The 26,592-nt window shown below is 32.7% G+C and overlaps 1 protein-coding gene and 2 long non-coding RNA genes across 4 annotated transcripts in view; all 3 read right to left on the reverse strand.

Annotated features, from left to right (window-relative positions):
• Positions 1–6,288: 6,288 nt before the first annotated feature.
• Positions 6,289–7,704, reverse strand: LOC132721112 (uncharacterized). The gene is made up of 3 exons (XR_009624424.1): positions 7,601–7,704; positions 6,714–6,783; positions 6,289–6,343 (listed from the first exon to the last, which is right to left on the reverse strand). It is a non-coding gene; the product is annotated as an uncharacterized LOC132721112 (long non-coding RNA).
• A 2,757-nt stretch (positions 7,705–10,461) lies between these two features.
• LOC132721113 (uncharacterized) lies at positions 10,462–16,985 on the reverse strand. The gene is made up of 2 exons (XR_009624425.1): positions 11,020–16,985; positions 10,462–10,943 (listed from the first exon to the last, which is right to left on the reverse strand). It is a non-coding gene; the product is annotated as an uncharacterized LOC132721113 (long non-coding RNA).
• An 8,215-nt stretch (positions 16,986–25,200) lies between these two features.
• LOC132721114 (uncharacterized) overlaps positions 25,201–26,592 on the reverse strand; it is a 31,122-nt gene continuing 29,730 nt past the window's right edge. For both annotated transcript variants that reach the window (XM_060705369.1, XM_060705368.1), the window contains one exon: positions 25,201–25,267. The gene's annotated coding sequence lies outside the window, so the exon portion shown is untranslated. The remainder of the gene's footprint in view (positions 25,268–26,592) is intronic.

Raw genomic sequence — 26,592 nt, forward strand, 5'->3', positions numbered from 1 at the left:
AGAAAATAAATAAGTAAAATTAACTTGAGCAAAATTCAGGTGCTAGCTGTGAAAATATATATGTGGACTATAATTATGATTATTTTGTATTTGGGAACTTTCAATCGACTATAAAGAAATAAATGAAATAACATCATACTGGACTTTTGAGTTATAAAATAAGCCATCATTTAACCAAGAGGATAATAATACACCAGTATCCCACACACACCAACCGAGGGTTTCCGTGTAGGGCGCTCACTACGCCAGCGAGTCCAATTCCCCACACGACCCCAAAGCGAAGTCCCTGCCGGCGACCCTCGGCTACAGAAGTCTACCAGACAATGCCTTATGCAAAATATCTAAGCTCTAGGCCTTTTGGGTCTTTACAAGAAGATTTTTTAAATTTATTCATATAATTTCTTTTGGTTGCCATGGCAACCAGAATTCTGCATGGAATGAAATTCTTTGAACAACTTTGGAAGGCCTTCACCCAAGGATCAATCCTGCCAAGTTTGGTTGAAATTGGACTAGTGGTTTTTCACAAGAAGATTTTTTAAGTTCACTATATAATCTATATAACACACACACACACACAAACACATACACAGGTGAATCGGCGATGCGGTGGCATAAAAAGATCAAATGTTCATCCATTAAGTTTTATTTGCTACAAAATGCCTATTCTTTTACTTGTTCATGGGCATGAGTGATATTTCAGTGGAGTATACAGGAGCTACTTATCTCTGTTATATAAATCTCTGTAATTTGGTATTGTTAGAAAGACAAAATTTGTAGTTTTTTGGGTATCCACTTAAAAAATAATTTGAAAAGCATACATTTTCTAATATCAATTAAACATTTTATTCTTTTTATTAATTGATTCCCATTAAAATTAAGTTATACAATTATGTGATGGCGAAAATTTTTTTCATAGAAAAATAAATACATGTAATAGGTTGACTGCAACAGCACTTCCTGCTTCAGCTGAGGTATGAACTCAGATCTCTTTCCATTGGAGGAAAGTGTTCTTATCATTGAACTACTAAAGCTAATGGAAGTGTTACACTGACCAGCCATCATTCATGCATTGCATAAAATTGTTAATTTCATCATATTTAACTTATAATCTTTTGAAATAAAATGAATGGAAAAAGATTGACAAGTTTTCAGTAAAAAACTAATTGTCTTATAGACTCAATTTATTGCAAGGATATCTTACCTTAAGTTAATTTGTATATTTTTAATAAAAATATGTTTCTTAAAGTAAAGTTATTACTCACTATAAAGAAAGCTCAGAAACCAAAAGCTGAAACAAAATAATGCAGCCAGTCTATCTTCAAATTGAAATAATTTTAAGGAGCCCTTTAAATGCAGAGTAAATGGTGTAGCTGCTTTTTGTGTGGAAATTTCAAATTGAAAGTAAGGAAATGAGAGGGTTACCATAAAAAAATACTAATATATCCTCTGTCACATCAGTGTCTATTGCTAAAAAAAGTTGTTGGTGAAAACTAAATTGCCAAACGAAAACATGTGTATAATGTAGCTTGAAATCAACTAAAACAAAATAAGCTAATATTTAAGTTTTAATGCATTGAATTAATGTAACTCGATTGAAAAAGAAGATAGCTACTAATAAATTAATAAAACAAGAGGGCCATGATGGCCCTGAAATCGCTCACCTTATATAGGCCCTTGGGAAGGGCTAATTTTAACGCAGGGGCTTTTTTTTAACCAACTAGGTAGGCACCCATTAGAAGATGTTTCATGATAAATATCTAAGCTCTAGCTATTGGGGTTTTTAAAAGAAGATTTTTTAAGTTTTTACTATAGACATATAAGGAAAATCAGAACCCCGGGCAGGGCCAATTTAACCCTGAAATTATGTGCTTTTATTTGTTAAATTCTAGTGACATTTTTACTACAATACATTTAAAAAAGTTGTATATTAGCAACTTGCAAGTTTTTTAAGGTGAAGAAACCAAAGTTCCTGGGAATTAATTAAAAGCTAAAGTCTGAATTAGAGTAGAATAACTGCACCTCAATATAAGAGTTGAACAACTTATTATCATTAAGATTTCCTCGCAAATGAAAATTCAACATTCAAATCGCTTGAGATACCAGTAAAGGAATTTTTAAGATAAATGAGGTACCCGTAAGGAAACTTTTAAGATAGAATGAGGTACCAGTAAGGAAAATTTTAAGATAAAAGTTATCATACTTATGATGTTAAGATGAATTTAGGTGAGATAAACAATGTAACCTTGGTCATAAATTGTCTTCTAAGCTGTTGCTGCTACAGCCTCAGCCATTTCCTCACGATCACCGGTAACTTTCTCATTTGTCAACTTCCTGAGGGAGGTTAATTTTATGTCCTGGAAATAAAGATGACTCTAATAAATAAAAGTAATTCTTTTCAGTGTCAAACTAGAACTATCGCTGAATGCGATTCATACCCCCACCAATGTCCTTGACAGAAGACCACTTGGAAAGGTGGTTAAGGGAATAACTTATGTGGCACAAATACATAAAAAGAAATTATCTCTGGTGAAAAAAGACTAATTGTACAGGTAATAGTATAAATATATATTATCAAATCATGTTCAAAACAGTTACAAATAACCTTTCATTTTCCCAATGTATTAAACATTTTATTTATAAGTCAATTTTTGACCTTCAAGTATGGCCTTGACCTTAATCTGGCACAAGGGTAAAATGGGTTTTGCATATCACCCAGTTTAGTTGAACATTTGAGTAAAGATTGAAGAAAATCCTTCCATTAGTATAGAATTTATAGAGTAGACACAATATATTGTCTAGTATTGGTTGTATGTAAATTTGAAGACTTAAAAAGGGGCATAACTTTGTCAAAATGCAAAACAGAGTAATGAAACTTGACCTGCATATCTTATTTGCCACACCTCATATATCTTTTAAGTTTCAAGCAAATGCCTGCGCTAGTTTCAGAATTATTCAAGTACATGTAAAAATTTAAGAACATTTTCTAAGTCAATTTTTGTCTTTCAAGTGTGACCTTGACCTTTAGCCGGCACAAAGGTGACATGGATTCTGCACATAACCTTGTTGAGGTGAAAATTCTTCCATTAGTATAGGATTTATAGAGCGGACACAACATATTGTCTAATATTTGATTGTATGTAAATTTGAAGACTTACAAAGGGGCATAACTTTGGTAAAATGCAATACAGAGTTATGAAACTTGAACAAACAGCATATTGGAATTGTGACCCTTCAAAAATATTCTAAGTTTCAAGCAAATACCTTTTCTAGATTTAGAAATATTCAAATAAATGTTAAAATTTAAGAATATTTTCTAAGTGAATTTTTGACCTTAAAGTGTGACCTTGACCTTAAGCCAGCAAAAGAGTGACATAAGTTCTGCACATCCCCTGGTTGAAGTGAACATTTGAGCCAAGATTGAAGAAAATCTTTCAATTAGTGTAGGACTTACAGAGCGGACATGACATATTGTATAATATTAGATTGTTTGATATTTGACCTTCAATTGTGACCTTGACCTTCAGCTGACACATAGGCAACATAGATTCTGCACATCCCCATGTTGAGGTGAACATTTGAGCCAAGTTTGAAGAAAATCTTTCAAGTAGTGTAGGACTTACAGAGCGGACACGACATACTGTGTAATATTTAATTGTTTGATATTTGACCTTCAATTGTGACCTTGACCTTGAGCTGACACATGGGCGACATGGGTTCTGCACATCCCCTGGTTGAGGTGAACATTTGAGCCAAGTTTGAAGAAAATCTTTCAAGTAGTGTAGGACTTACAGAGCGGACACGACATACTGTGTAATATTTGATAGTGTTTGATATTTGACCTTCAATTGTGACCTTGACCTTGAACTGACACATGGGCAATATGGGTTCTGCACATCCCCTTGTTGAGGTGAACATTTGAGCCAAGTTTGAAGAAAATCCTTCAATTGGTATAGAAGTTATAGAGCGGACACGAAAATGGAGACGGACCGACGGACGGACGGACGGACCGACCGACGCGACAAAGCGAATCCATTATAGCCCCCCCCCCACATTTTGTGGTGGGGGTATAATGAATGAAATAAAAGTGTACTGAAGACACATATGAGCCGCGTCACGACAAAACCAACATAATGGGTTTGCCACCAGCATGGATCCAGACCAGCCTGCGCGGATCAGGATCCATGCTGTCGCTATCAGTTTCTCTACTTGTTATACAGTTTGTAAGTGAACAGCATGGATCCTGATCAGACTGCGCGGATGCACAGACTGGTCTGGATCCATGCTGGTCGCAAACGCATTACTTTGGTTTTGTCATGACACGGCTCATATATAGAATGTTTGCAAGGATGATGTGATAACCACTGACAGAGATAGTGGAGTATATATCATTTATCAAAGCAGGAAGGAATAACCATTGATGTCTATAAATTGCATAGGTATTTTTCAAGTATTTCAAAACCAACGTAATTGATCTGTCTAATTTAATATATAACAAATGACAGGTATTTTCGTCACAAACCAAAATTTTCTGCCTATAATAATATGTTAATCCGTTCAGAAATGTCCGAGGACTTGTGCACAGAAGAATTTTCTCAACTACATGTACTTATTCATGTAAATGAAACAACAACAAAATATGGATTTACTAAATCACAAACCCTACAATATGAGCTGTCCTGTGAAAGTTTATTTGAAAATCTGTAGAGAACTACTGTTAGTGACCTTGCATACTACACTTTCACCATAAATTTTCTAAAATCACAAAAAAAAACCCAAAACAATTTAATCAAAATTCATGCCAGACTTATAGACCTTGATCAGTCATTATCCAAAACATGTGAGAATTTTAATAAAGGTTGATGAGATATGATGCTCACAACGGGTGATAATTCAGTCAATATACAAGCTAGAGTTAAGGGACATAGATAATGACCATACATGTTTGAAGTTTCAAGTGAACATCTTTAAAGTGACATTATGCCCATACAAGGGTATATAGTGAGTAAACAGGTAAAAGTCAGAACAAGTTTACATTTTGTTTGAATTCCTTTCAATTTTATAATTTACTTCGCATGAACGATAAATTACACACGTTGCCCCCCAAAAATATCTGAATATCTACCAAAATTTACCTGAAACAGTCAATTTATAAAAAGAGTGGGGCAGTCTTTTTATATTTAAGGCAGGATATAATTATATTCTATCCAAAACGTTTTCCAATATCAAGTGTTGGTCAATCACCATTATAACAGTCAATCTTTCGAAATATGTTGTCAATTTAGTTCAACTTGACGATGAAAATATGAGCATAATGTCAATGTTTTGAAGATTGACCTTGCATGTAGAGTAAGTCCATTAAGAGCCATAATTCAGTCAAAATCCATGCCATAATTGTTGGTCTAAAAAAGTGACCTACAATTAAAATTCCAAAGACATTTGTGAAAACCTTCAGTAGTCTTGAAGATTTATCTTTAGAACAGCTAGTAACATATACATTTTATAAGAACTGATTACCTTGCAGCTTAGTATAGCTAAAGCATCTTTCAGAATGTCCTTGGTCTCATTATTTATAGGTAGAATATCATCTACTGTCTCTCCCAAAATCTGTATTATAAAACACACTACATGTATCTTGATACAGAAATACAACAAATATACATTACACACCACATGTCAGTGTTTTCAGGGAAATGGCGGCAGGAACCACAAAAATGGGGAAATTGTGTAGTGCAAGTAAAAATATGTCTTTACTGCAACAAGGGCTTGAAGGTGTTGATAACCACACTTTATGACATAGAAAAAATATGTTTGTTTGACACTTACATTTTCCTGCAATTCAACCAGTAATTAAACATAAAAAATGTGCTTATAGCATAGAACTCTACAATTGGTGGATCTAAATAAAATATAACAATTTCAGTCCAATTTCAAACCTCATTTCTTTTATTCATGGAATTCTACTATTTATATAGTATGTAATCAATATGTACTAAAAATAAACCAATCAGTAGATGGAGTCATAGACTTGAAGGGAAGTGTGGTGACTTGATGGTTAGGTGTTCGCCACTCAACCTAATATTGATGGCTTGGGTCAAGACTTGGTTTACCTTTAATCATGACACTATATAGGAGTGGTTATTTCCAGGGAAATATTTTTCTAAGAAAACAAACTCTTGCCTGATTATCATAAGTAACACTTGCTTCACTATCCCCAATGAATATACATGTATATACAATACAAGGCAAATTTCAAAACTAAGTAAAATTCATTTTTTTAATAACTCACCTCCTGTGGTTATCGGTCATGTTCTCAAATAGGAACTTGTATAATGTCATCCTCTTTCTAAAATATATAAAACAAAATCTACAAATCTTATCAAGCAAAAACTTTCAATTTAATTGAACCCTTATCCTGGTAAAAGTCAGTTTTGGGTTTTGCCCTAATTTGAATATGGAAGTTCTTTTAAAGTTAGAATTTTTTTTTTGGTTGGATTTTATGTCTTATCACAATATAAGGTCATAATCATTATCCAAAGTCTCTGAAGGGATTTGAATCTGCGGCAGCAAGGGACAAAACTGTACCTGTAAAACTGCACATGTGATACTGTATCTACAATTCTGTATGAGTAATAATGTATCTGCAATACCAGGCTTATACATAAGAATATCATATACATATTACATACAGAGCTGTGGTGATATGTTTTACTTACTCTTTATTCTTTTCTCCATTCAATGAAAACATCTCACGATCTTTGTTTGACTGTGTAAATCTGTTATAAACTGTAACCAAAAAATTGAATCAAATTTAACAAAAAAACCAAAAAAAAAACACTTTTTCATTATAATGTCATCATTGATCAAATTATTCTTAACAAATTCAACAGCATCAGTATCTAGATAGTAAACTAGTAATTGTACCATCTTGTATTAAAGTCACAACATCTAAAAAACTTATTCAAGTATCCCCATGTGTTTTATGAAGCATAACATATACATAAATGAGCCGTGTCACGAAAAAACCAACATAGTGCGTTTGCGACCAGCATGGATCCAGACCAGTCTGCGCCTCCACGCAGTCTGATCAGGATCCATGCTGTTCGCTATCAGTTTCTCTACTTGTAATAGGGTTCGTAAGCGAACAGCATGGATCCTGATCAGACTGTGTGCATGCGCAGGCTGGTCTGGATCCATGCTAGTCGCACACACACTATGTTGGTTTTGTCGTGACGCGGCTACAAATATTTAATAAAAAATTTCTTTACAATATTCCAGTACAAGATATATGTGACATTGTATTAGGCAAGAAATGTGTCCATAAGATATGGATTCCCCGGCACACTCTATCATTTTGTCTCACAGTTTACAGACAGAGTGATGGACAATGCAGATCTACAAGCCCATAAGCCCTTAGTGGTGAGGGCATCAAAATCCCTCATAAAATAACATAGTATCTTATTACAATTACTTTATCATAAATAATGTAGATTTTGTCATTTATCCAATTAACATTTAGTAACCTGTGTTACCAAACATAATTAATATGAACAAATTGTGTAGTAGTATTGAAAAAGTGAGTCAACTAAAATGTTTTACTAACTTGTGTGCTTCTTGTAATCATTGAAATGGAACAGACATTCCACAAAATGTTGAAAGAACATGTTCGGGTTTCGTTGTATCAACATATGTAGAAGACAAAACTCCTCTGAAATACAGAAACAAAACTGTGATGTTATTTTAACTGATGCTTTCACAATACTGATACATAAAATAACATTATCATAAATTGTCTAACAATATCTTAATTAATAAGAAAAACTTATATTCATATATTCTTTTTTTTGAAGGAAGAAGCAAATCTATGACCTTTACAAGATAAGACAACAAGTACAATCACCAAAACAAACTAAATTGCCATATTTTGTGCATGACTGAGGCAAGAACCATGTAGGAAATTAAATAATTCAGTAACATTTCATGCTAAGTTTCATGAAAATGTATTTGAATGTGTAATATTGTGAATCAACCAAAAGGAAGCAATTTACACATTATCAATGGCACTAACAAACCATGTGTATTACTAATAAGTGGTCAAAAATGCATATATAGCCTTAACTGCGTTAGTAATGCAGTAGAAATATAGTTGTAAATACTGAAAACTCAAGTCATTAATCGCACATAGTATGTAAAATATTACTTGAATCTTGAAACTTTTTACTTTTCCTTACATCTTAGTACATTTGTCTCAAGTTTGATTTTAATGAAATATTTTGCTCATCTGGCAGCTTTAATGATGAAGTTCAATAGCAATGTATGCTAGAGTTACAGATTTTGGTCAGTGGCCTACATTTATGTGTTATGCGCCAAATGAATACTTGAAGAAGAAAATCAGAAATGAACTAGCAGCAACACATCCAAATCCAAAACATCAATGCAGAGATTAGTAAAACAACTGAACAACTAAAATTAATTTAGGTAACAAATGATTAAGAAACCACTGTAGCACATATTTAATTTGTTCCATCTTAGTACTATTTTTGACTTATTGAAAAAAAAATCAGGTAGATGAAGTTTATTACATACCAAATGCTTTAATTTTGTCACATGTGTCGAGGAGTGTAGATATAAATCTGTAGAAGAGAGCACCTTTCCATTAGATACAATCTTCTTGTAACAGACAAGTTATAACTGTTAGAGTCTGTTTACAAACAAGTTGTGAAGGATCCTTCAAACATGATGCAATGTTTGATATATAAGCATTTGCAGTAGTTGTGTACCTAAAATCAAATGTCACTTTATATTATTAGTTTTTTGACAGGTTATATGGCCCTATATAAACATTTGTTTGAAAATGTAACCCTAGCTGCTAGGCTGTCAGGAATATTTACAACAAATTTATGATACAGCAAACTTCTTTTTTAGACAAAAATGAGAGATTTCTTTATAACATTTATTGACAGAAGACATGTATATAAAATGTAAAAAAGAATTATACATGTACTCTATGTTTTTGTTTTTGTAGCCTAATAGTGCAACCCGTTCTTGTACCCACCTATATAGCCAAAAATGATTATGTATAAGAGATAAGACTGTAACCCGTTTTTTCACACACCTATATACCCCAAAGATATTCTACTAAGAGTGCAACCCGTTTTTGTACATACACACATACGTTAAATGGGTTCAATTTCAGAGTGCAACCCGTTATTGTACACACCTACATGGCCAAGATAGACCCTACGTAAGAGTGTAACCCGTTTTTGCACACATGAATACATTGAATCGATTCAATTTAAGAGTGCAACCCGTTTTTGTACACACCTATATAGCCCAAAAAGATTGCATATCAGACATAGGACTGTAACCCGTTTTTGCACACACCTATTTACCCGAAAGAGATTCAATTAAGAGTGTAACCCGTTTTTGCACAAACATGCAAACGTTAAATGGATTCAATTTCAGGGTGCAACCCGTTTTTGTACACATCTACATGGCCAGATAAGGGTCTACGTAAGAGTGTAACCCGTTTTTGCACACATAAATACATTGAATCAATTCAATTTAAGAGTGCAACCCGTTTTTGTACACACCTGTATCTAAGATCTAAGAATGTAACCCGTTTTTGCACATACATATATACCTTGAATGGCTTCATTTTTAAGAGTGCAACCCTTTTTTGTACGCATCTATATAGCCGGATTAGATTCTTTATAAGAGTGTTACCCGTTTTTGCAAACAACTATATACTCTAAAAACAAATAATTTAACAGTGTAACCCGTTTTTGTACACATCTATATTCACTTGACATATGCACTTTAAGAATGCAACCCGTTTTTGCACACGTACAGACACCTTATATAGATGAAATTTAAGAGTGCAACCCGTTCTTGTACCCACCTATATAGCCAAAAAATGATTATGTATAAGAGATAAGACTGTAACCCGTTTTTGCACACACCTATATACCCCAAAGATATTCTATTAAGAGTGCAACCCGTTTTTGTACATACACACATACGTTAAATGGGTTCAATTTCAGAGTGCAACCCGTTATTGTACACACCTACATGGCCAAAATAGACTCTACGTAAGAGTGTAACCCGTTTTTGCACACATAAATACATTGAATCGATTCAATTTAAGAGTGCAACCTGTTTTGTATATATATACATCTATATATACAAAATTACACATTTATATGTACAATTTCAGAGTACATGTTTTTGCATATACTTAAAACCGATTAAAAATTTTGAGAGTTATTGTACAATCCTATTTGTACTGAACGATGACATTGTATTCTTACATGTTGCTTGTCAGTACGGTTTCAATGAAATATCTGACAACGTTATGATTCAAACATTTATTTTCTGTTTGAAATTGAACTCAATTATCCTGACAGGAACATAATCTTGAACATAAAAGAGTTATCATACACCTGTGACAATAACACATAGAAACACATTGTAGGTCCATTTAATAGAAATGACTCAAACAATTAAAATTATTAGGTTTATTTATCATTTACATAAGAAAATTTATGTAGGCAATTGTAATATACAATATACATAGAAATTATAGAAATGTTTCAAATTTAGAAACTAAGAATTCTAATAATATTTTAAAACATTTTATATTAAAAAGACATGTACCTGGTATATATATTTGATATGAGTGACTCACATTTTTAAATAAGAAACTTTAGATACATTTACATACAAACATGTATTTTAAAACATAACTCATTAAAGGGATATGCTACACAAGAAAATGAATAACAAAAAAAAAAAACAAAAAGAAAAAACAACATTTCAAGACATTAAATAAATGAAATATTAAAACTTCCCAAAATGTTTGTCTATATAAATAATATATAATGAGGTTTTGAACGTATATATTATAAGTTATTTTGGTTTAGGAGTGATATATGTGAATATATTACCTGCCAAGATTTTATATTACCAAAGCCATTAGGCAAGGTTTTTTATCTTTGCAGGTAATATATCCACATATATCACTCCAAAACCAAACTAATAATTTTATTACCCTCCCCCTGCCGAGTTCAGACGATTTTAAAATAAATCATTGCTACTTCAAATGAAACGTCGAAATAAGATTCCCTTTAGGGTCCCTTAACCACAATGTGATGTCACATAAATACATGACTAACTTTCTTTCGAAACAAGAGAAAAAGAGTAGTCTGTTGAACACATTTTTTGGAATTAATATCAAGCTTTCACAAGGTCATATTTATTTTCAATACGGATGAGAATATGTATCATTACTCTATTTTGGTAAATATTTATCATTTGACAGTTAAAAACTGCTTGTAAATCGGAATTAACATCGTGTAAAATCAAAATGTACGCGCATCGCCACTGCCCATGTTGTTTACAACGTGGGGTACCCCATGGGGAAATTTTGTGTGTATATTACCCGTCTGGCTCGGTTATATCAATTTCTTTAGGGTGATCAATATCCAATCAAAAAGGCAGAAAAAATCTTGAAGTGTAATAAATGAACATATGTTAAACGAAAGTAAAAATGCAGATGTTATCACAGAGTAACTTTTAAACACATCATGTAACAAGCGCTACAAAAACAAACATGGCAAAAAGTACAAGTGTGGAACATCATGTAACAAGCGCTACAAAAACAAACATGGCAAATAGTACAATTGTGGAACAAGTCTAAGTCGTTACATAATATGGATACTTTTATGGTCCCAAAGTTCACTTCGATATTTATGCAAAAAAATGAATTTTCTGAACATTGGTCAAGTAGAGACCGCCTGTTTTTTCCTTTATAAGGAGAAATGTTTTGGTACCTGTGACTGCTTAGTGTATTCATTTTGAGGACATAAATACAATATTGGATGAAAATTTCAGAAATAAATAAACAAGAAATGTCAAATGATACATATATATGCCCCCCACCTTTCTAGCCCTTAACTCACATTATTGGTATATTCTGTTATAGAAACTTGCCATAAAAGGGTACATGGAAGTGTTCAGTTGTGAAAAAAGAAAAATAATGAAGAGTTTGCCATAAAAAGTTTTCAAGATAATGAATGGAAACCATTCTGACATTTAAGGTACCTGTGACCTTTGACCTAGTGACCCCTTAATCAATAGGGGTCATGTTGTAGTTATGACCAATCATAATATGAAATATGAAGACTTTGTGATCAATACTTTATAATATAATCAGCGAAAACCATATGGTCTACCGATGGACAGACCGACAGACATTAGCAAAACAATATCTCTTCTAAAAATTGCCTATATATCCTTTTAAAACATATAATGAGTACATTTCACAGAAATGTTTGGAATTATATAAATCAGTAAATTTACAGTTATTATTCATTTTTTTAACATCACACAATAAAGTACATGTAAAGTAAAATACATTTCAAGGAAATAAGTGAAATCCTAAGAATCAGAAACTTAAGGTCTTTATACATATATAACATTTTTCACTATAACACACAAATTGCACCGAATGCTTCACATGATTCAGATTAACTTGCATGTCTTATATATTACACATCAAAACAATTGTAACAAATTAATACATATAAGTTAAACAAGAAGCAGTCAAAATCTGCCAAATCCCCCGTCTATAAAAAACAAGAGGGCCATGATGGCCCTGAGGTCGCTCACCTGTATATAGGCCCCCACCCCCCGGGCCAATTTTTACCCAAGGGCTTTTATTTGTTTATTTGAACACACTTGGTAGACACCAATAAGAAGATGTTTCATGCTAAACATCTAAGTTCTAGCTCATTGTCTTTTTTAAAAGAAGATTTTTAAAGTTTTTACTATACACATATAGTTAAAAACAATGACACCCCTGGGGCAGGGCCAGTTTTGACCCCCGGGCGTTTATTTTAACAAACTTTGTAGATATTTACTTAAAGATGTTTCATGCTTAATATCTAAACTCTAGCTATTTGGGTTTTTCCAAAGAAGATTTTTAAGTTTTTGCTATACACATATAAGGAATATCAATAACTCCCCGGGCGGGGCCAGTTTTGGCCCCAGGGCTTTTATTTGAACATACTTGGTAGATACCTATTAGAACATGTTTCATGCTAAATATCTTAGCTCTAGCTCTTTGAGTTCTTTAAAAGAAGATTTTTTAAGTTTTTACTATATGCATATAGGGAAAATCAATGACCCCCTGGGGCGGGGCCAATTTTGACCCCAGGGCTTTTATTTGAACAAACTTGGTAGACACTCATTAGAAGATGTTTCATGCTAAATATCTTAGCTCTAGCTCTTTGAGTTCTTTAAAAGAAGATTTTTTAAGTTTTTACTATATGCATATAGGGAAAATCAATGACCCCCTGGGGCGGGGCCAATTTTGACCCCAGGGCTTTTATTTGAACAAACTTGGTAGACACTCATTAGAAGATGTTTCATGCTAAATATCTTAGCTCTAGCTCTTTGGGTTCTTTAAAAGAAGATTTTTTAAGTTTTTACTATATGCATATAGGGAAAATCTATGACCCCCTGGGTCGGGGTCAATTTTGACCCCAGGGCTTTTATTTGAACAAACTTGGTAGACATTCACTAGAAGATGTTTCATGCTAAATATCTAAGCTCTAGCTCTTATGGTTCTTTAAAAGAAGATTTTTTAAGTTTTTACTATATGCATATAGGGAAAATCAATGACCCCCGGGGCGGGGCCAATTTTGACCCCAGGACTTTAATTTGAACAAACTTGGTAGACACTCACTAGAAGATGTTTCATGCTAAATATCTTAGCTCTAGCTCTTTGAGTTCTTTAAAAGAAGATTTTTTAAGTTTTTACTATATGCATATAGGGAAAATCAATGACCCCCTGGGGCGGGGCCAATTTTGACCCCAGGGCTTTTATTTGAACAAACTTGGTAGACATTTACTAGAAGATGTTTCATGCCAAATAACTAAGCTCTAGCTCTTACGGTTCTATAAAAGAAGATTTTTTAAGTTTTTACTATTTGCATATAGGGAAAGTCAATGACCCCCAGGGGCGGGGCCAATTTTGACCCCAGGGCTTTTATTTGAACAAACTTGGTAGACACTCACTAGAAGATGTTTCATGCCCAATATCTTAGCTCTAGCTCTTTGGGTTCTTTAAAAGAAGATTTTTTAAGTTTTTACTATATGCATATAGGGAAAATCAATGCCCCCCTGGGGCGGGGCCAATTTTGACCCCAGGGCTTTTATTTGAACAACCTTGGTAGACACTCACTAGAAGATGTTTCATGCCAAATATCTAAGCTCTAGCTCTTATGGTTTTTTAAAAGAAGATATTTAAAGTTTTTTCTTTTGGTTGCCATGGCAACCAGAGTTCTGCATGGAATTAAATTCTTTGAACAATTTTTAAAGGTGACCACCAAAGGAACATTCCTGTTAAGTTTGGATGAAATTGGCTCAGTAGTTTATTAGGAGATGTCATTTAAAGCAAAAGTTTACGGACGGACGGACGGACGGACGGACGCCGGACGAAAAGCGATCACAAAAGCTCACCCTGTCACTTTGTGACAGGTGAGCTAAAAATTGATTCATTTCCTACCATGACATAATACAACAAATCAAAGGGCATTAACGCAAAAGGTGAAGGATAAAACACTGAAGATTCAAGATGATATTTCTGATTTATTTTTGTGTTGTAGCTTGGATAAAATAAGGATACAGTTAATTGTGAGGTTATCATCCTAGAAGTTTGCACTCTTTCACCTCATGATTTTAATTAATAATTCAAATTTATTCTGTGATCTGATCAAAACTGTCCAAGCCAAAATTAATAAAACTCAATTACTGTTATTGCGCAATGCATTATCTATTAATGATGGATGGAATCGTATCGAAAGATAGATAGACAATTTAATTGATGTAAACAGTACAGTTTTTGGTCATACATTTGCATATACCTATACAACATAATTTTAACATGTGATTTAACAAACAGTAAACACAATTTACATGGTCAACATGTTGTTTGCGGAGGATGAATAAGATGTTTACATATATATCAATACCCTACACAAAATCCATAAAATTCCATATTGGCAAATTTAACAAAGCAAAGACTTCCTAAGTATAAAAGCTTGATGTTCACTCTTAAAAAAATCTGTAAACTTTGTAACAGTTGCTCTCCTATAATAAAAGGCTTTAATATATTGTTTTCTAAAATGTTCGTACAACATACATCATATATCGAAATGTTATTCATCTCCAATATCTCTGTTTTGACAAAAAATACAAGAACACTCATTTCTTTCCACTCTGTTTCTAGAATAACCTACAGTATCAAAAGCCAGTTTGTGTGAAAATAATCTTAGTTTTGATAAAGCATTTCTTAACTTGAATGGCAATATATGTAAATATGGTCCAAATCTAAACTCTGTTTTAAATTGCTTTTATATATAGCCTTAATGTTCCACATTCCTGAAATCGTTGGAACCAGTTTCGCCAAGCTATAAAAATTAGATGAAATTAAGCTGAATCAACACAAGATGTGTTAATTGTTCCAAAATCATAACAGTCCAACAGACTTTTTACTGGATATACATTTTGAAGATCCAACATTTTTACACAACATAGCATGTATGACTTTATGAACCGTAAAATATCAAAAGAAATTATAGTGTTGAAATGGAAAGACAATAATATGAAGTTCTCATACACTTTTTTCAAACAAAATTCTAAGTTTTAAGAGGAGATACCTCTTGAAATATAGATGAAAGAGTTATAAACCTTATAATAAACTAGAAATGTGTCCATAGGACACTGGTGCCCCCACCGCGCCACTGTTCTGTCAATCTAATGACTCTAGGTCAAATATTTTTTGAAAACTAAAAATCTTTTACTAAGTAAAGGGCAAGAACTTTACAAATACTGAATAAATCCACAAGCAAACCCCAAGGTGCATAAGTACACATGCTGACCAACATTCTTGTAAACTTTCAGGCCTTCAAGTGAAATACTTTTTGAGCTATGCATGAACAAGTTGAAAATTGCAAATTTATACTACTGTAACTCAAGGGCAATAACTATAACAAAACTGGAAAAAGTCCACATGCAAAGTCCCAGGTGCATAGCTTCACAGTGATGTGAATCATTATTCCTGTAATTTAGTGATGTTGATCATTATTCCTGTAAAGTTGGTTGATTCTAACTCAAGCACTCAAGGAACAGATAACATAATGAAACGGTTTTTACTAAGTCAAGGGAAATAACTCTTCAAAAACTGGATAAATCCTTAAGCCAAACCCCAGGTGCAAAACTTAATATGCTGAGCAACCTTCCCGTAAGGTTTAATGACTCAAGGTCAAATCCTTTTTGAGATACATACGACACAAGTTGAAAATTGCAAAAAATTTCTAAGTCAAGGGCAATAACTCTAAAAGTACTAAATAAATCCAGACGAAAACAACCGGATGCACAACTACACATGGTGATCAACATTCCTGTAAAGTTTTATGACTCTAGGTCAAATACTTTTTGAGTTACATGCGACACAAGTTGAAAATTGCAAAATTTTACAAAGTCAAGGGCAATAACTCTAAAAATAATAAATAAATGCAGACGAAAATATCCAGGTGCACAACTACACATGCTTATCAACATTCCTGTAAAGTTTCATGACTCTAGGTCATATACTTTTTGATTTACATGCAACACAAGTTGAAAATTGAAATTTTTTTACTAAGTCAAGGGCAATAACTCTAACAAGAGCTGTCGGTAGGACAGCAACGCTCGACTATTCTAAGTGCTTGATAGTAAAAAAATGCTTGATACAGTTACCTCCTCCTGTGTACAGGTTGGGGTAATGATGGTGAACAAGTGTGCAAAGTTTCAAAGCCATATGTCAATGGACTTTGAAAATATTTTAACTATTACAAAAACTTTAACGTAAATTCTAAGTCGAAAAAGGGGCATAATTCTGTCAAAATGCTTGATAGAGTTACCTCCTCCTGTCTACAGGTTGGGATCAGGATCAAGGATGTATTTGCCAACAATGGACTTTGAAAATATTTATAACTATTGCAACGTAAATTCTTCAAAGTCCATATGGGGTCATGATGGTGAAACAATGTGCAAAGGACTTTGAAAATATTTTAACTATTACAAAAACTTTAACGTAAATTCTAAGTCGAAAAAGGGGCATAATCTGTAAAATGCTTGATAGAGTATACCTCCTCCTGTCTACAGATTGGGGTTCATTGATGGTGAACAAGTGTAGCAAAGTTTCAAAGCCATATGTCAATGGACTTTGGAAAATATTTGAACTATTACAAAACTTTTTAACATAAGTGGTTACGCCGACGCCGACGCTCGGGTGACTGCAAATAGCTCTAACTTATTCTTATCGAATAGTCGATAGCTAAAAATACTAAAAAACGAAAATACCCCAGGTTGCACAACTACACATGCTTGATCAACATTCCTGTTAAAAAGTTTCATGACTCTAGGTCAATAATTTTTTTTGCGTATACATTTGTACACAAGATTGAAAATTGCAAAAAATTTACTAAGTCAAGGGCAATACTCTAAATGATACTCAGCAGACAAATACCCATGTTGCACATCTACACATGCTGATATTCCTTGTTAAAGTTTCATGACTCTTAAATCTTTTTGAATACGTGCGCACAAAAGAGAAGGGCCGGACGGGCAAGGGGAAATCTAAATGCCCGCAACTAAAATGGGGGGAAATAAAAGCAATGAAAAAGGCATTAATCAGTGAAAAAAAAGATACTAAGAAGATAATGTAAAAATTTTAATTTAAAAATAAAAAATTTTGAAATAGAAGCCTTCAGTACAAAAACTGCACTGAAATGTAATTCAAACAATTTTTTTTTGTTTTGGATTTAAAACCCCAATTTCCATTCGTCTCTTGCAGCCCTTTATCGGCCTTTAAAATAGTTTTATTTTTGTAACAGGCTACGAGAAAGGCCAAAACTTCATTCAAAAGCAGATAGGGCCCATAATTGAGTGTATCTAAAAAAATCAAAAATAACTGGTGTACTCATTTATTTATGGTTTTTTTTACGGGGTAAAAGTAGATTATTATGAGAAATAAAAAATCACAAAAACTTAATCAGTGTTTTTCCAAAAAAAAAAAAAATTTGTAGTTAAAAGAAGAACAAAAGTACTAACATACATAATTTTTTTCATAACTTTTTTCAAACTAAAAAAGTATCTCCGCCACGGATGCCCCCCCAGCATCCATAATTTCAAATGTTAGAAAAAAAATTCAAATTTGTTGCAAAACCCTTTTTTTCATTCTAGGTCAAACCCCTTAATTTATTTTAGTGTCAGTTTTTTTTCAAAAGGTTTAATTTTCATTTAAAAATTTTAACATGTTGGGCCATGATTTATTTAATCTACAATTTTAAATTGCAAAAAAAAATTCTCTACCAGTGATAATAAATGCTAAATTTTTTCAGTTACAAAAGGAAATTGAATTGTATAATCAATCTTGTTTTTTTTCTAGTAGTATACTTGGTTTATGCCATGTTTCCTATGTAAACAATAGTTAACATGACTAGTTAACATTTAAAGGATAGCATTCAGGGACCCATACTTTTGGGTTTCTGCAGACAATAACTTGTACAGACATGAATTTGTCTGTACACACCTCATCATGTGGATTCTTAGTCCTGTTGCTGGATACCTGCAAATAGCTAACCAATAAAAACTGATTTTTGTAAGTGTAGGTTATTTTTCATTAGTAAGCAATTCACAAAGTAAAATGCTCAAAAAAATGAAGCAGACACTTGACCTTTTTTAATTTCGTAAAAATGCTTACAAACGAACTACAACCAATTTAGATAGTTAGAAATGCTTTATTTTTTTTTTCAAATTCTTATTAATTATCTGGGAACATTCACAGGTGGCAGTATCGGTGTTTGGACACCCCACCCCTATCTGCCCCTGGACTCCTACTACAACCCCTGAACCAAATAATTCAAAAACGCTAAGCCTTACTATAATGTACTGAATACAAAACAACCGATAAATATATATATTAAAAAAATTTCCACTATCAAAATTATTGTTAAGATAACTATAATTTTATAGTTGAAATTTTTTTAATTTTTTTTTTCTTAAAAACGGCCCCCTGTGGGAACAATTTTTGATGTTAAGTATTGACTTGAATAAAAGTGTTAACTAACAATTTTGTTATTCTTTTTTCGTTATGATAGAATAAATGCATGTACTTTGTATATCAAATCATTCATTTACGTAAGTGGTTTACATGTGCGGAAATAACAATGTTTAATCATATGAAAAAAGTGTGTAATGCCAAAAAATTGTGAATATCAAACTAACTTTGGGTCCAGCTTGTTGAACAGGGGAAATGCTTTTTGTAAACGAAAACACAGTTGTTCTATAGTCTGAAAGAAAAATATAATAAGATAACCCCAATTATACATTATAAAACGGTTAAACAAGGCGTCCCATAACAATATTACACAAGAAATATGATGGAACATATGAAATTGAGGCTGTTTGTTGTGTACTAAATTATCTAATTTTAAAAGAAGTTACATAGGGTATCAGGTAGTATTTTTTTCCAAAATTTTTATAACAAAATGAAGAAACAGAAGATATTATGCTTTACATTGTATGTTTTACTTATTCTCCAAGAACAAAAACAAAAATATTCATTTTGTATAGTTTTCATATTAATTATCAAGTTTGGTATCAAAAGAATTTATATTGAGAAAGAGTAGATTTAATTGAACAATTTCATTAAAAATAAACCTTCTGCTTTAATATTGCTTGATTTAATAAAATTTTTACTTAAATATTATTCAAATTATTGAAAGCAGCACACCTCAAGATTCATGGTTTAATTTTCATGAAAAATTTGAAAATGGTTTAAAAGAATGATATTGCCAAAGAAACCATAAAAGAAGCAATTTGCGCATTATCTACGACACCTAACAATCCAATGTACCAAAAAAAGCTTAAAATATGCTAAAAATAGCCCTTACTTGCGGTTAGTGACGTAGTAGGTAAATATACTTAAAAATACTGAAAATATCAGTCATTAATTGCCCAAAATATGTAAATAATTATTTTGTAACTGGAATATTTTTTTCATTGACAGTCAAGGTCAATTTAAAGGTCAAAGTCATGATGTACAGTCAATATCCAATATGTTTGTTTGGTAGCAAGTCTTGTTTAGTCAAGTGATAGAATCAAATCCATTGAGCATTTAATAACAAATATTGAGACGAATTTAACAAAATTGCAAACCAATTCTTAAGCCTTTAATGGTCAATGGTAAAGTAAAGGTTCATTCAACCTTTAAATAACATCACTGTCCAAAAATGTTGTTTTGTCAAAGGAGAAGAGAAATCCAGATTATTTTACCGCACGCTTATCTAAGTTAAGCAGTCAATTTAAAATAAAATCAGTGAAAATTTAATCATTCAACCTTCAAGTAAAATCATAAAAACAGCCAAATATTCCTGCCCAATCAATATTCAAATTTTCTGTCATTGATGTATTGAAAAAACAAAGAAAACCTTTAAAAGTAACTGTTTGGAAAGACCCTGTATATTCTGACATTAAAAAAAATAAAAAAACGTACTTAAAACTTTTCTTTTTACTTTTAGGTTCTAAAAATATTTTTATTTCCTTTTAAATTTTTTTTAAAAAGTAATGGGCCTGGCATGCAAGTCATGTTCAATAAAAGTGTGAAGGTAGATTTCTTTATGGAACAAAAATGCCCTTGATATAGTACGGTTACTTACATATTGGACACGTAAAGAAAATATAAAAATAACAAGACACTAAAAATGCAGAAGATTTTACAAATATACAGATAAAAAAGGGTATGTGAAATATAACAAATATGAACAAACATGACATATATCTGACTTTAGGCTTAAAGTAAATTGACGCCATAAGAATGTTGTCTCTCTAATACATTTGCATAGTTTTTCATCAAAATATGTTGATGTCTTTGATGACTTTCTTTTTTGCTGTAGAGAAATAAACATTTTGCAAGCATATAATTTAATCATGGTGCAGGTAAATGTTTTGTTTCTTCATTTTTCACAGAAAATTCTTTAATAATTTGTTGTTGATATTTAAAAACTGCTACAACAGCTTCATTACATTTAGATATATCTAGACACAGAAATTTATATGAAATAATTATAAACAAGAGGACCATGATGGCCCTGAAGTCGCTCACCTGTATATAGGACCCCCAGGGCGGGGCCAATTTAAACCAGAGGGCTTTTATTTGAACAAAGTGGGTAGACACCCATTAGAAGATATTTCATGCTTAAAGGGACTCCACTGAGGTTTTTTGACAGGATGAGACTGAAAATATTTTTTCCTGATATATGTACCATTTGATGTAGGTTTAGACCACTAATCTTTGTGCAAAACTTCAGATCATTCTTGCACTTCGTTTTCCCCGAATAATTATTCAAATTGTAAAAATATGACCCAAAATGAAAAGCGTTTAACCCTTTCCCCCATGAGCATATTGTGAAAAATGGCCATTTTCACTGAAAAGCCTCCTGTTACAAGTTCAAACTGCTATGAAACTATGAAAAATGCTTCAATTACTTAAATCAAACTTGGCTACAAAGTGTTGACTGACCATTGCCTTGGTAACGACATTACTCAGTCTTAAATTTCCTGTTAACCCAATGCAACGAGGGGAAATTCTCAAAATTGCAAAAATCACATTTTGCCTTCGATTTTTTCCATCAAAAAATTTAGTTTCAAAGTGCTGCAACTTCTCCAAGGGATTGAGAAATAGTAGTCAAATGGCTTTTCAGCGTTGGTTAACGTTACCTTATGATCGACTGGGGTCAATTTTTAAAAGCCTCGTCTACAAGTCCAAAATTTTCTTGGCGATGAGGGGGGACTCCGCCCCCCCTTCAAACACCCCCAAACAGAAGGGGCACATCCCCCTTCTGGCAACCCCCTGATGTAATATTTGGAATGGGGGACGGCGGCCGAAAAAATGGTCACTTTTTTTAACAACATTTCTCAAACAAAGACAGTGTTTGGGGCCTAAATAGGGGCATTTTTTCACTGTTTGAGGCCTCAAGAGGGGGGGGGGGGGCAAAAAAGCCGTCGAAACACGGCTTATATATAGGGAGAAAGGTTTAACGAAAAAATTGATTGGAAAAACCTTGGAATCACCCAAAAAGTCTAGTTTTTCCATGTTTAAGCAATGTGGTCTTTACCTAAAATTTGGTGAAAAAATTGTTGTTTTGTAACATTTATATTTTTTTTAGTTAACTCCTTTCCCCCATGTAGCGATATTGTGAAAAGATGGCAAAAAAGCCTCCTGTTACTAATTCATAACTCGCTAGTGAAACTATAATAAAAAGCTTCAAAGTACTATCAAACTTGGCACAAATATGTTGACGTGAGACCAAAAACGACATACTCAGTCTTAAATTTCCCTTGTTACCATGGCAACGAGGGGACATCTCAAAATTGCCAAAATCACATTTTTGCCTCGATTTTTTTCATCAAAATTTATTTCAAAGTGCTGCAACTTCTCAAGGGATTGAGATAGAGTCAAAGGCTTTTCAGCGTTGGTTACACGTTACCTTATGATCGACCTGGGGTCATTTTAGCCTCTCACAAGTCCAAAATTTCTTGTGCGATGAGGGGACTCCGCCCCTTCAAACCCCCCAAACAGAAGGGGCACATCCCCCTTCTGGCAACCCCCTGATGTAGATATTTGGATGGGGGACGGCCACGCCGAAAAAATGGTCACTTTTTTTAAACAACATTTTCTCAAACAAAAGACAGTGTTTGGGCCTAAATAGGGCATTTTTTCACTGTTTGAGGCCTTCAAGAAAGGGGGGGGGGGGCAAAAAAGCCGTCGAAACACGCTATATAAGGGAAAAGGTTAACAAAAAATGATGAAAAACCTTGGAATCACCCAAAATCTAGTTTTTCCATGTTAACATGTGGTCTTTTACCTAAATTTGGTGAAAAATTGTTGTTTTGTAACATTTATATTTTTTTTAGTTAACCCTTTCCCCCATGAGCATATTGTGAAAAATGGCCATTTTCACTGAAAAGCCTCCTGTTACAAGTTCAAACTGCTATGAAACTATAAAAAAAGCTTCAATACTAATCAAACTTGGCACAAATGTTGACTGGACCATTGCCTTTGTAACGACATACTCAGTCTTAAATTTCCTGTTACCATGGCAACGAGGGGACATCTCAAAATTGCCAAAATCACATTTTTGCCTCGATTTTTTTCATCAAAATTTATTTCAAAGTGCTGCAACTTCTCAAGGGATTGAGATAGAGTCAAAGGCTTTTCAGCGTTGGTTACACGTTACCTTATGATCGACCTGGGGTCATTTTAAGCCTCTCACAAGTCCAAAATTTTCTTGGCGATGAGGGGGACTCCGCCCCCTTCAAACCCCCCAAACAGAAGGGGGCACATCCCCCTTCTGGCAACCCCCTGATGTAATATTTGGATGGGGGACGGCGCCGAAAAAATGGTCACTTTTTTTAACAACATTTCTCAAACAAAAGACAGTGTTTGGGGCCTAAATAGGGCATTTTTTCACTGTTTGAGGCCTCAAGAAGGGGGGGGGGGCAAAAAGCCGTCGAAACACGCTTATATAAGGGAAAAGGTTAAACGCTTTTCACTCAAATCGGGCTAAGAAAAACATAAAAATACGATTTTCAATTTATTTCAAAATATATTTCTTCACTATCTTTGCATATATTTCTGTTTAAAGTGCCCCAGCTCATTTATGTAATAAATTAAAATGCTATGTTTTCGGCTTTTTACCCCCCGTGGGAGTCCCTTTGATATCTAAGCTTTAGGGTCTTTGATTTAAAGAAAAGATTTTAAGTTTTTTACTTCACACAATATTGGGGAAACAATGGGAACCAACACCCCCCCCATCCCTGCAGTTTTTGTTTTTTTTCCCCAGGGATTAGGATTTTTATTGGAACAAACTTGGTTGACACTTCACTCGGATGGTGTTTCATGAAAATTAGTTATCTAAGCTCTAGCTTTTTAAGGTTTTTTAAAGATAAGGGGTGAAACAGGTAGTGATATAGAATGTGTACTCGACTGATGACATCTACGTTCAGCAGTAAATATCTGTATTTTTCAAATCAAAAAGTTCAAATTTGTATAAAAAATATTTTAGTATGTATGATCAATAACTAATACGTAAATTCACATATTTTTCTAAAAAAAATATGCATTGTCCTTCAAGACTGCAACATTGGGACCATAGACCAAGAACCCTGATATTTTTGGTTGTTTTTGCAGGTTTGTTAAAAGTGTTACCCTCAAAAGGAAATATAGGATCATGTATTATCATACAATGTATGTTAAATATTTTTTACATACCAGTGCTCTTGGGTCACAGGGATAATATCTCTGTCAAAAATAAAATGGTGTTTTTCCCACTGAAAAAAACAACAAAGAAATCTCCACATTTTTTTTCTTTTTTTCATTGTTTTCATGGACAGGTTAATCCACGATTTAAGTTAAATACACAACATCTAACATAACATTTAAATCTATGAAAAGTATAACTTTCTATAAAAACCAATTTATGCCCATAAAATTTAATGAAAATTCATCAATGAACTAAGGCATGGTGAATTTAAACAGATTCAAGAAGTATATTCTTTGGTCAATAAGCCTGTTGCAATGTACAAAAATTACATGATGCCAAATGCTAAAAGTTTCCAAACAAAAAAAATATGCTTTACAAAAATTTTTGAAAAAAGTCAAAAAGAGTTTTTCCCGGGGAGTTTATGAAAAATTTACAGGGAATAAACTTTTTTATTCTGTTGTAAGTCCCGGGAAAATTTTTCCTCTGAAAAAGAAGTTAATAATTTTAAAAACTAATTTTTTTGAAAAATAAAAATTTGGAAAGGGGTTTTAATAAATTATCCCCAAAAATTAAAAGCGATTGGGGCCCATGAATAAATTTATTTTTTAAATGCCAACACAATATCATTTATTTTTAAATGTTACTTGACAGTTATGAAAAGAGTATAAGTATTAAGCAATTTATACTTAAAATGATTTTGTATGCATGAACAATATTTGGTAATAATTTGTTCAAAATATTTACTTCAATATAATTCTCATTGAGATGAAAATAAATATATTGATGCAAAAAGTACAGTAATTATCAATTTATGTAATAACTGTCTTACCACTATCACTATTTGGTTGTTCTACAACTTCATCATTGGGTTGTTCATCATCATTTATAACTACCACCTAAATGTATATACATAAATTAAATATCATTTGTATGGAAAAAAGCTATCAAAAGCAAAAAATAATACACATTCTAAAGCCTCTTTGAAATTCATTTAACATCACATAAAATAAATGATTAGGAAATAGATATTTTAGTTCAATGTTGTTCTGAAGAAACACATTTCAATACACATTCTGTTCAATTATCCCATTACCCGATATACACGCCTTTTAATGACTTTTTCACCCCCCACCCCTTTTGTTTTTGTTGAGAAATGTGGTTTAAAAAAATGACCACTAAAAATGACCCCAGATCGATCATAAGGTAACGTGTTACCAACGGTAAAAAGCATTTGACTCTATCTCAATCCATTGAGAAGTTGCAGCACTTTGAAATCAATTTTGATGGAAAAAATCGACACAAAATAGTGATTGTTTGGCAATTTTGAAATGTCCCCTAGTTGCCATGGTAACAGGAAATTTAAGCCTGGGTATATTGTTACAAAGGCAATGGTCCAGTAAACATTTGTGCCAAGTTTGATTAGTGTTGAAGCAGTTTTTATAGTTTTATAGCAATTTGAACTTGTGACGGGAGACTTTTCAATGAAAACAGCCATTTTTCAATGATTTGCTCATGAAGTAATAGGTTAATGTAAAACATTCTACAAAACAACAATTTTCCTTCAAATTTATATGTTAGGCCATGTTTTAAACATGGAAAAACGCGATTTTGGCTAATTTCAGGTATTTTTATCATGTTCTGTTAAGGAAATATAAGGTAAAGCATGTCAGAATTACGAATTGGTCAAACAAGTAATTAAGTGACATCAGTCTCAGTGAATACAATCACAATTAAGTACTTCACAATCTTTGCTACAGTAAGATAGATAGATAGATAGATATTTATTCAGGTTAAAAACACACATACATGTATACATAAAACAAACACTTTAGCATTTTATATAAAACTGATGACACAATTGTAATAAAATATTTCGGAAGTTTGTCAGACATAAATATCACAGACGGCTCATTAAATAATAAAATATTATAACTAAAAAACAAAATCTAAAACTCTTTCTTTCCTATGACTAGATATCAATTTACTAGTTTAATAAAATGTAAGGACGTAAGTGGAAACATGTATAGAGTAGTGTGCAATAACCTCGGATTGCCCATGAAAGCCCGAAGGCTTATTTCCAATGGGGTCCTTGGATATATACTTACTATAATATACAATATAAAACACAAAAACATTGAAAAATACAAAACTTTGGAAACTGGAAGATGTCATTTACGTAAAATATCAAACTTTAGTATTTCCATTAACTTTGCTAAAAAGA

The sequence above is a fragment of the Ruditapes philippinarum genome, unplaced genomic scaffold, assembly GCF_026571515.1.
Source record: "Ruditapes philippinarum isolate M1 unplaced genomic scaffold, ASM2657151v2 ctg11008_1_1_1_1, whole genome shotgun sequence".
NCBI classification, from domain to species: domain Eukaryota; kingdom Metazoa; phylum Mollusca; class Bivalvia; order Venerida; family Veneridae; genus Ruditapes; species Ruditapes philippinarum.